The following is an 11,162-nucleotide window of genomic DNA, read 5'->3' as shown; positions in this document are numbered from 1 at the left end:
TGCACTGGCTCCCTATTAAACATCGTATAGATTTTAAAATCTTGCTAATTACTTATAAAGCCCTGAATGGTTTAGCACCTCAGTACTTGAGCAAGCTACTATCGTATTATAGTCCTCCACATCCGCTGCGCTCTCAAAACTCTAGCAATTTGATAATACCTAGAATATCAAAATCAACTGCGGGCAGTAGATCCTTTTCCTATTTAGCACCCAAACTCTGGAATAATCTACCTCAGTGTTTCCCAACCTTTTTTAGTCGCAGCACCCTTTGAAAATTTTAACAAACTTGTGGCACCCTACAAAATTTATTTTGTCACAATATTTGAATTTCTAACTTCGATATGATCATTTGAAAAGTATAGATATTCGGTACAACAGGGAAGAACTGCAGAATATAATGTCATACAGATATTTTTAATATTATTAAAAAATGTTGTCCATCAATGGTGGCAATCAGTAGGCTAATTTCTAATGAAGAGACCAATTTATATGACAGATTATAATGTAGGCTTTTATTCATATTTTCTAATATTCAAATCCGTTAAAGGATTTTTAGGCTGCATTAATTAGGACAACCAGAACCTGGAACACTTCCAATAACACACAATGTACTGAATGAAGAATGGCATCTATGCTAATATTTGTCTGTTTCTTTCTTATTCCGAGGTCACCGTAGCCACCAGATCAAGTCCGTATCCAGCCCAGATGGTGGATCAGCACCTAGAGATGACCTCTACAGCCCTGAATTTTAGCGGAGACCAGGACAACTAGATGTGCTCCAGAGACAGATCCCCAGTGAAGACCTTGTCTCCTAGACGGCCGTCGGGACAAGACCACAGGAACCAGATGAGTACTCTGCACAATCCAACTTTGCTGCAGCATGGAACAACCTGCTGGTATATGGAATCCTTTTGCATTGACACACTATTTTCCTATTTGATACTGTAAAGCTGCTTTGACACAATCTGTATAGTTAAAAGCGCTATATAAATAAAGGTGACTTGACTTAACAGTATATTGGATCCGGGCAGCTCTTAATGTGACAGCAGTCTAAAATTTCTGCTGTCTGTCCTTCATATTAATCAAACAACAAAAGAGAGGAAACCTCTTACTGCTCTTGACTAAATCACTTTTTGTAATAAAAAAAAATATATATTTAATTTACACAGTGAAGAATATGCAGTGTTTTTGTACATTTGATTACTTTATACAATGTATGTAACATTTCTTATTTATTTGTTCTTCTGTATTTTTGTCCTATTGCCTGTAATTAGTTTCTTATTTAATCAGACTGTTTTGTCTTCAGTGAGCTTGAGTTTTTTATTATTGTTATTTAGGCTACTATTAGTTTTTTGTGATATTGACACTGATGGCAAGAACTATGAAAATTATATGGTATCAAAAATTTTGATATCATAATACCTTATTTAAAGCAAAAATATCTCATATATATATACATCACTACGGTGAAATAAAATTATTCATATTGTGATATGAGATTTTGGTCATATCGCCCACCCCTACATGAAAATCAAACATTTAATCACTTATTCAGGGCTATTATTTTTTGTGCAATCAAATTATCGATTTTTACCCTAGCAATCACTCAAAACACCCTATATACTGCAATACACAAACTACCACTCAGAACACCATAGCAATCACAATAGCAACACCCTAGCAACCACAAGGAAGAAGAGAGGCATTAAAACCAGAAAAAAATTATAATAAACATAGAAAAGCATTAACTCCTTGACCTGAAACATTAATTAATTAATTCCAGAGTTGCTGGAACAAGAACAGAGACGCGTTATTGTAAACAGTGTTCTCTCTTTCGTTTCAACTTTCCTTCTCTCCCACATTTACCTCTTGGTGTGTTTATGTATTTACTGTTCAGTGATAACCAAATAAATCTCGACTAGTGTTTGTTTGCAGGAGAGCAGCGCAGCATTGTAAAACCAGGCTGAAAATAAAACAGGAAATGAAAACAAAGACAGATGCTACATGAGAAGAACAAAGATGCGCTCTGAGAGGTTTTGAAGGCCACCTTATGTCATATCCTGAAACGGCCCGGACAGAATGGAGCTTGTCAAACCCAATTACATTTTGCTGCCTAATTGTTTGCTGCTGGTAAAAATGAAGATCCTGAACAGCCCACTGGAAGACATACACCCAAATTCAAGTTACTGTTCTTCATTTCTCACTGCCATTTGTCTTCTCGTCTCGCTGCTCTACAGAACCTCCTATACATACAGCAAGTGTAAAAAATGACTTGTTAAAGTCATTTCTTCTCATATTTCCAATATGTATACAATCAGGTGACAGTTTCGCTATGTTAATATGGACATTTGTCTTCTCCAATTCCTCCTGGCTGTATCAGTGTTTTTGTGCATTACTAAGACTATTATAGTATTAATATTATGAATTGGGTTTCATTTTTATATGTTCAGTTTTCTTTTTAATTTTAGTTTTTTATTATTAACTATTTTATGTGCTTTATTTTATTTCAATTACAGTTTTAGTCATTTTAGTACTTCAACTTAAACTTATTTCAGTTAGTTGCCATAGCATCATTTCGATTTTTTTATTTAAGTTTTTAGTTTCTGCAACAAACATTTATATTTAATTTTATTTCAGCTTTATTTCAATTTCCAAAAATGATCTTTAATAGTTATTAGGGATGTAACGATTCACTCAACTCACGATTCGATTACCCCTAATTGAATCGCGATTTGTTTGGCATCTCAACCGATTTGAATCGTCACATATTTGAATCGATTTTCAACCGGCTCACGGTTAATCGTTACATCCCTAATAGTTATCAATAAAAACACTTGGCTTTATTGGTAAATGGACATTTAAATAAAAAAATAGAAATCTACAATTTTTATATTTATTTATCGTATAAACATTTTTATCTTATAAATGTTACCATTTTACTCCATTTTGTTCCGTTTTATATTAATAATAATAATAAATAATAATTACTTTTTCTCACAAACGTTACTGTTTTAGTAAATTTAACCCCGTTTTAAAAATATAATAATTCATAATTTATTTTATTAATATTTAATTTTCATTCAGAAAGTACAAAGTACAGTAATTTACTTACATTTACACATTATCTGACAGAACTCCCTAAAAATGTACAATTATTTACTTTTTTTTTTTTTAAATCACCTTCGCACCCATTTCATAGAATGGCTTTCATATAATTTCACCTTTCACTTTTAAGCAAATGCTCCCATGGAACATTCCACGGATCACTTTGTGTGTGTATGAGTATGTGTGTGTGTGTGTGTGTGTGTGTGTGTGGAAAAGACAAAGAAAGGAAATGAAATACAGTCTGTCTCGTTGGTATCTACAAAATGAAGGGATGAAAAATGTTTCTGTCTCTTTTTTTGTTTGTATAAATGCTGATAAATGCCCTTATATCAGGTGACGGCCAGTGTTCTGCTGTTTTTGCCATTGCTTTACATTCTCTTTCCATCCTGGAGATACGGGTCACACACACACAGTCAAACACACTGCCAAAGCCACAGATCTGCTCGCATATCACGCATAATTTACTTTAAAGAACACTTAGATCCAGTCTAAACTAATGCTTCAACGTTACACTCAACCTGCTTCCCCCAAAAAAAGCATTGCACTCATTGCACTGGTATGACTATACCCAAAGTGTCACTGATCGATACGGTTTTCATCGTAGGCTAATAATTACACTCACAGTACATAAATCAAAGATAACGTATGCAGCCTTCGCAATGGAATCAGACATATTGGGTCGTGCTCAAGAAAACACGCCACATCTGTTAACCTGTGTCCAAATATCCTATCCACAAAAAAAGAAACAAAAACACTTTCTTTGCACAATGAACAAGTGACACGACACGGAAAAATCTAGAGCGCAAACAACTCGAAGGGATGTGAGCCTGAACGGAAAAGAAAACAAACACGCAACTATCTACAGTGGACCCCTACCTGCTGCTCAGTCCAGGAGAATGTCAACACACGCCTCCATCTCCACACACCTCAGAACTCGCCATTGTCTCCAGTACTGGAGGGGCAGATAAGATTGTGCCGCATGGAAAAATTTTGGGCTCTGACCTTCCTGCCTTGTCTTTGCCGAGTGACGTCCTTAATATTTAAGGATATTTTGGCTCAGTCAGGGTAAATTTAAGCCTGTAGGTGTGTAATCTTGGGTTTTGTTTGTTGGCACTTCGGAATTATAACCAAAAGGATACAAATGGATACCCATTACTCTTTTTTTTACAGCTGGAAAGCTACAAATCCTACGTTCTTTAAGGGAAAACAGCCTTTTCACAGGAATCAGACATACTTGGTCGTGCTTACCAAAATACACCACATATTTTAACCTGTGTTCAAATATACTTCACAAAAAAGGTCACAAGAACACTTTCGTTGGTTGGAATCAATAGCCCTATAGGCAGCACTCTGACAAAGCAGTTGGGTTCCAAAAAAAGTACAGCGCATTGGTAAATTTAGGTCTGTAGGTATGTGTTTTGCTTGTTGGCAACCAAAAGGTTACAAATTGGTGTCCATTACATTTTATTTACAGCTATAAAAATACAAATCCATGTTCTTTTAAGCATAAACTTTTAGGTATTCAGTGTAATATTTTGGATGACCTATTATTTAACAAAAAATGAACATAACCTGGAAAGTAGCTAGCATACAAAATAAATGTCTGTATTAATCAAGCTCAACTTTTCTACCCTGTTACCAAAGTTACTGTTTAAATATATATTTATGTAAATATATTTATATAAAAATACTAAAATATTTATATTAAAACATTTATATAAAATATTACTGTACAAATACATTATATTATATACAAATGCATTATAGTATATTATACACAAAATATTTTTATTATATACTACAGGAATTCATTTTATCAATAACTGAAAATCATCACTGGTCCTGGATCTTACTGAGTGACAACTTAATTTAGACTAAATCACTTAATTTGTAACCCCTGTTACTCATTCTGGCATATTAACTTACTGTTTATTAATAGAAAACAAAATCAAGAACTGTATTTAAACATCTCAAATGCTGGTCAAAAGGGTACAAAAGTGCAAACAAAACAAAACAAAACAAAAATTTCTCATTATTAAGCATGTCCTTTCACTCAACTCTTTATTAAAAAAAATTTTTTTTTAATACTTTTTTTAAGCCCCACACCTTTTTTGTGCTGTGAAGAATTACTGTTTAATTAAATAAACAAGCCCATCTCCTTAGTGTGAGCCAAAAAGCTTTTGTTTATTTTAGAACTAGACCAAAAGGGAAAATTCTTTGACAAATCCAGCTGCTGGAGTTCTAGATCTGCAGCTTAGATCATGTAAGCTGCAAATTTGCTGTTTTCAGGCCCACAAATTATCAGACCCTCCAACTCACGGCAAGGAGGCATTCAGATTCGGCTGACCCTTACATCAATGTCTCTCTGCACATTCAGCTGCACTCCGTCTCAAGTTAGATTATTACAGCTTCGGGACTGCGCTCCATTATGAGCGTTACATAGATTTGCGTTAAAACATTACAGCCATTCAACCCAACAGATGGGGAAACAAAATTAAGCACACACATAACAACTCTACAGCGCAAGCCAAGGGATGGAGCAAACTGAACAAACGCAGTTTACATGAACCCAGAGTGATAAGACTTTACACTGAAGGTCAAAAATTTAATATAGAAAGGGAGGCATTTCAAAACAAAGAGAGCTAACTTGCTGTACTTCCTATGTGGGCAGCTGTCTACATAAACAGCATTCAAACCAATAAGAGCTCATAAGCAAGTCATAACTTCAATAAAAGTATTCATTTTAAAAACAAAAATCTTACTGACCCCAAACAGTGTAGGCAGTGAGGCAACTCTCTGGGTTTTAAAACAAACTTTTAAAGGTGTCATATGACGCGATTTCATGTTTTCCTGTGTCTTTGGAGTGTTACAAGCTGTTCGTGCATATATAAGATTCGTAAAGTTGCAAAGATTAAGGTCTCAAACCCAAAGAGATATTCTTTGTAAAAGTTACAACTTATCCACGCCTACAACGCCTCATTCTAACATGCCCCCACAAATCTACGTCACTGTGTGGTAAGATTTGCATAACACCGCCCAAATGTATACGCAAAAGAAAGAAGGCGTAACTTTTATTCTCGCTGTAGTATTGTTGCTGCCGCCGCCATGGAAGCTGATATTCCAAATATGGTAAGGGGCGTAACATTTCCGTCACACGCTTGAGGTATTCGGCCAATCACAATGCACTGGATAGCTGGCCAATCAGAGCACACCTCGCTTTTCACAACGAAGAGCTTTGTAAAAATGTACGCTTTTCAGAAAGGCAGGGCAGATAGGAGCAACGATAATGTACGGTATGTGGAAAAAAATTAATGCTGTCAAACGATTAATCACAATTAATCACATCCAATAAATATTTTCTAAATATATACTGTATCTTTTTATATATACACATAATAAATATACACAGAACACACACATATATTATGTAAACAAAATTTTTTATTTTGGATGCAATTAATCGAGATGAATCGTTTGACAGCACTAAAAATAATGTGTTTTTTTAACCTTAAACTGCGTAAACACGTTGCATTACACCAAATACACAAAGTAATGTTCTTTTTAGCAACGTCATATGACCCCTTTAAAGGCACAATATGTAATTTTCGCCGCTAGAGGGCGCACATTCAAATTAAACAAATAGACAAAGGCGTAGTTTGATGACGCCGTGACTGAGTGTGGAATCATGGGAGTTGTCATCTTCATCCCCACAGCCGACGCAATCCGACGGGACTCGGGCAGAAATCATGTTCATGGATGAGCTAATGATTTATTAACGTAGTAGAATGAAGCAGAGTGAGGTTGAAAGCCGTCGAAGCGAAACGAGGCCGCTGAACGAGCACAACACACGGCTCGAAAGCAGCGGAGCTTTTATTATGCCACCGTCGACCGCTTCCGCTCCTTCCAGTCGTGAGTATGTGTGGTAAAGCAACGCTGTTTTATCATACTAGATACAGTTGAAAGTTCTGTTATAATGCTACTCTGTGCGGTCGTCACCGGTCTATTAAAACGCACAACATATTAAAGCGTCTTTGGTGTTTCCATGTTTTCTACAAAACAAAACCGGAAATCGAGGGGTTATGACATCATTGGCAGGCGACACAATGACACTATGGACACGGTCCGTGTCACTAGTTAAAATTGCTTATTTCCTCTGGACTTAAACATTCTTCAAAACATTTGGGATAATGTAAGTACACAAGTCAGAAAAATATATAACACTGTTCTAGTGGTTTTTGGATATTTGAATAAAAAAATCTTACATATTTTGCCTTTAATGTGCACAGGCCTTGTAGAAGGTGATGGAGAGATGCTGATGCACTTGATCCCTTTATTAAAGCTTCTCTATAAGCGGTGCTCCAATATCCCCTCAAGCCTTCTCTACACTATTATTACCACAGCCTCCCACAAAGCCCTGAGAGACCAAAACACCAGCATCCATTTTCAGCCGAGCAATGCGGAGATTAAGGCCGAGTTTGTTTTTCCGTTACTGGTCCTCAAGGTTGTTGCTTCAGGGTTTTAGGGGGCTAGCATGAACCCAGCTGTTAAAGTCGTACCCGATAATCCGGTCCAGAATCATGCTCTTCGGCGGGGGAGCGAACGACCCGTCGACCTGTTGAAAGGCACTGAAAGCAGGAAGGGCTTATCGCCGCACAAACCACGGGGTCACACTCTACACCCTGAACTTTGCCATACAACACCGCCTCTGTTCTTCACTAGCTACTTTATTTATTAAAGTCAGGGAAATCCAACTGCTAACCTTCAAGAAGGAAAAAAAAAATAGTGCTGGGCAACGATTATTCGCGATTAATCGCATCCAAAATAAAAGTTTTTGTGTACATAATATATGCGTGTACTGTGTATATTTATTATGTACATATAAATACACACATGCGTGTATATATTTAAGAAAAATATGTTGTTTATATATTAAATATATTTATATATAATATAAATTATATGAATATAAATATATACACGTAAATACATTAAAATATTTTCAAAATATATACTGTATGTGTGTGTCTTTATGTGTACATAATAAATATACACAACACACACACATATATTATGTTCACAAAAACTAATTTTGAGTGAACATCTAAAAGGAACAGTTCGTCCAAAATGTTCAACGGTAAAAAAAACAACCGCATACAACCGAGGAAAGGCAGAATCTAATGGAGAACATCCCAAAAATTGGATGTAATACACTAGATTTAGTCATGTTACAAAGAATACAAGTCTAGATATGACAGCTCTTCACACTCAGAAAGGATTCTGAAAGAAAGTGTTGATTATTCCCAGTGTGAACCAGCTGTGAGGGGTGATGGGAGATAAAAGTTGAATTCATACACAAGCAGGAATTTCCTTTGGCTTGCCTAAGCCTCGCTGAGATCATTTCCTTTATAAGAAAGTACGGGAAGGAACCAGGAACCAAAGAAACCGGTGAGGCCTGTGAAACACCTTTTCCATAGACACAAAGCTGCTTTGGCCCACTAAATGACAATCGTAAAACAAATGTAAAAGAAAACACTCCTTACAACAGTGCTTTGACAACTAAGACTGATTTAGATCAGCGAATGGCCACTTTTTTCCCACGAGCGGCCTGCTATAGCATGACGGACAGGCTGCCCGCCCTAGAGTAGCATAAATTGCACATGCAGAGGAAACATTTTGCTTTTGATTAATGATTCATTTTATTAGAAGACTAACTACTCTGATTTTTTGTTTTTCCTCTTTTCCTCTATGTTTTATTGCTACTTGAAGTTTGTCAGGTTGAGTTAACCGCTGACAACACGGCACTGTCAATCAAAAACAAATGTTTCCTCAATGCTGATAACAACCGCCACCATCCACCCATTCAACACGGAACACGACAAGAGGAGATTTTATGCCAAAGTGCTATACAGACTTTACACACACAGTCTCTTCTACGTGTATTTCTTTCTGTCTGTCTTACAAACAAACAGAATACCGCCAAAACATAAACACATGCAAATCAACTTGAAATCAATCTGCACTGATTACGAAACAGACAAGTGTAGTCCAATTACAAAATGAATGACTCTTATGAGTCAGTTGTTTTTATTGAATCAAAGACGTGTTGCACAACCAGTATAGTCTGATGCCCAAACTAATAACTGTTGAGTCTGTTCTCTTAAGTGAATCAAAAACATAAAGCGCAGCCAGTGTAGTCTGACTCCCAAATGAATGACACTTATGAATCAGTTCTGTGAATAAAAAGCATATAGCACAGTCGGTGTAGCCCGATTCCTAAACTAATGAATCTTATGAGCCAGTTCTTTTAAGTGAACCAAAAACATACAGTGCCAACCACTGTAGTCAACAGATTACCAAACATATATAACTCTTCTTTAGTTAGAATGAAACGTACAACACAGTGTAGTCTGACTGCCAAATAAATGACTCATTTGTGCTGGTTCTTTTTAGTGAATCAGAATAATGTAGCCCAGCCAGTGTAGTCAGATAACTGAACAAATGGCTCTTCAGGTCAGTTCTTTGTAGTTACTGACATCAACAAATGATGAGTTTTGTCAAGGGTATTTCATACAAATAAATGAATGTTACCAGATTTTTCATTTATTTGTTCACTATTGTTGTTTCAGATATATTATAGTGCAATGATTGGATTGCATTTATGCACCACATCAAAGACTGTAAATTCATTAAAAATCCTTTGTATGCTAAAAAAATAAAATTAAAAAAAATATATATATATACAGTGGGTACGGAAAGTATTCAGACCCCCTAGGAAAAAAAATTAACTTAAATGATTTTAGCAAATGGCTGCAATATAACAAAGAGTGAAAAATTTAAGGGGGTCTGAATACTTTCCGTACCCACTGTATATATATTGTATTCATTAATAAAATCTCATTTAGTAGTAAAATATTTTTTTATCCATCTACCCTTAAAGTACTAAAAGAATTGTTAAGAAACTGGAATCATGAAGAGGAATTGAAAACATTAAATTCTTCGCAATTCCCATCCAGGCACCAAACAGATTTTTTTTCTCTCCCATTATTCATTTTTAACACAGACGTCCTTCCAAAAACTAAACAAGTCCATAAAAGTTACAAAGAAAGCTGGAGTAATGCATCACATGCATGTTTCTGTCAGTCGGCGTGTGCATACAAATATGCGACCTATGCGTGAGATTTCAGAATCTCGGCCAAGACATGGGCCCACCTCAGGCCAAAGCCAAGATACTGCACAGACTCCTAATCAAGACAACCAAGAGACTCACAAACACCATCACACGTAGAGTGCAGCAGCCTCCAGCAAGCTCTATATCACCGTACTACAGCACAGCGCTGAGGGGCTGCCCTACATTCCACACCAGAAAATATGCACATGGCCGTTGAGGTGCGTATGAATGAAGGTCTGGAAAACGAAACGCTTTAGTTTGGAGAGAAAATAATACAGCTTGTGTGCTTCTTAACAACATCTGTGGGATCAAAGATGTTTCTTCAGATATATAATGTTGACGTTGTAACACTGCAGAAGTGTGTTCACACAGATAAATCTGAATATGGGAAGTATGTCATAGTTACTTAACACTCTCCAAAGCGCCTTCTTTCTCAAAACATATTTGGATTAGAAGAGAGCTGCTGCCATCTAGTGCTGCAGTGAAGCTCCAGCAGAACATTAAGCCAACATTCAACTTTAGGGTCTGCCAACGCTATGACAAGGTGGACTAATTTTTCTTCCTTGATTTCCTGTGCTCCTCATCCATCAGGTCTGTTATCCAAGGATTACAGCTTTCCAAGACTGCAAAAACATCAGTCATCTTTGGCTGAAGAATAAGACGCCGCCCTGCAGCAGGGGTCCAATTTGGAAAAAATGCACAGAGCGCTATCTGGCGGACGAGGAAGGGAACGTTTCTTGACTTTGATGAGGAGAACTGCTTCTGGGTCTCAGATGGGAGGATAATACAATTCTGGAAAGCAACTGAAGGAGTTTCACTGGAGCTGAACATGTGTTAAGAGCAAATGCTGTTCCTGTAGGAATTAAATTCCTATTTTTTCGAAATAGCA

The 11,162-nt window shown here is 36.4% G+C and overlaps 1 protein-coding gene across 1 annotated transcript in view; it reads right to left on the bottom strand.

Annotated features, from left to right (window-relative positions):
- The window catches only part of LOC107746983 (UV radiation resistance associated gene), a 139,392-nt gene that overhangs the window by 118,586 nt on the left and 9,644 nt on the right, over window positions 1-11,162 (bottom strand). The gene's annotated exons all lie outside the window — the stretch shown is intronic.

This window comes from Sinocyclocheilus rhinocerous, unplaced genomic scaffold (assembly GCF_001515625.1).
Source record: "Sinocyclocheilus rhinocerous isolate Xijiao unplaced genomic scaffold, SAMN03320098_v1.1 scaffold708, whole genome shotgun sequence".
Classification (NCBI taxonomy): domain Eukaryota; kingdom Metazoa; phylum Chordata; class Actinopteri; order Cypriniformes; family Cyprinidae; genus Sinocyclocheilus; species Sinocyclocheilus rhinocerous.
Note: the sequence above shows the minus strand (reverse complement) of the source record. Positions and strands in the feature narration are given on the sequence as shown.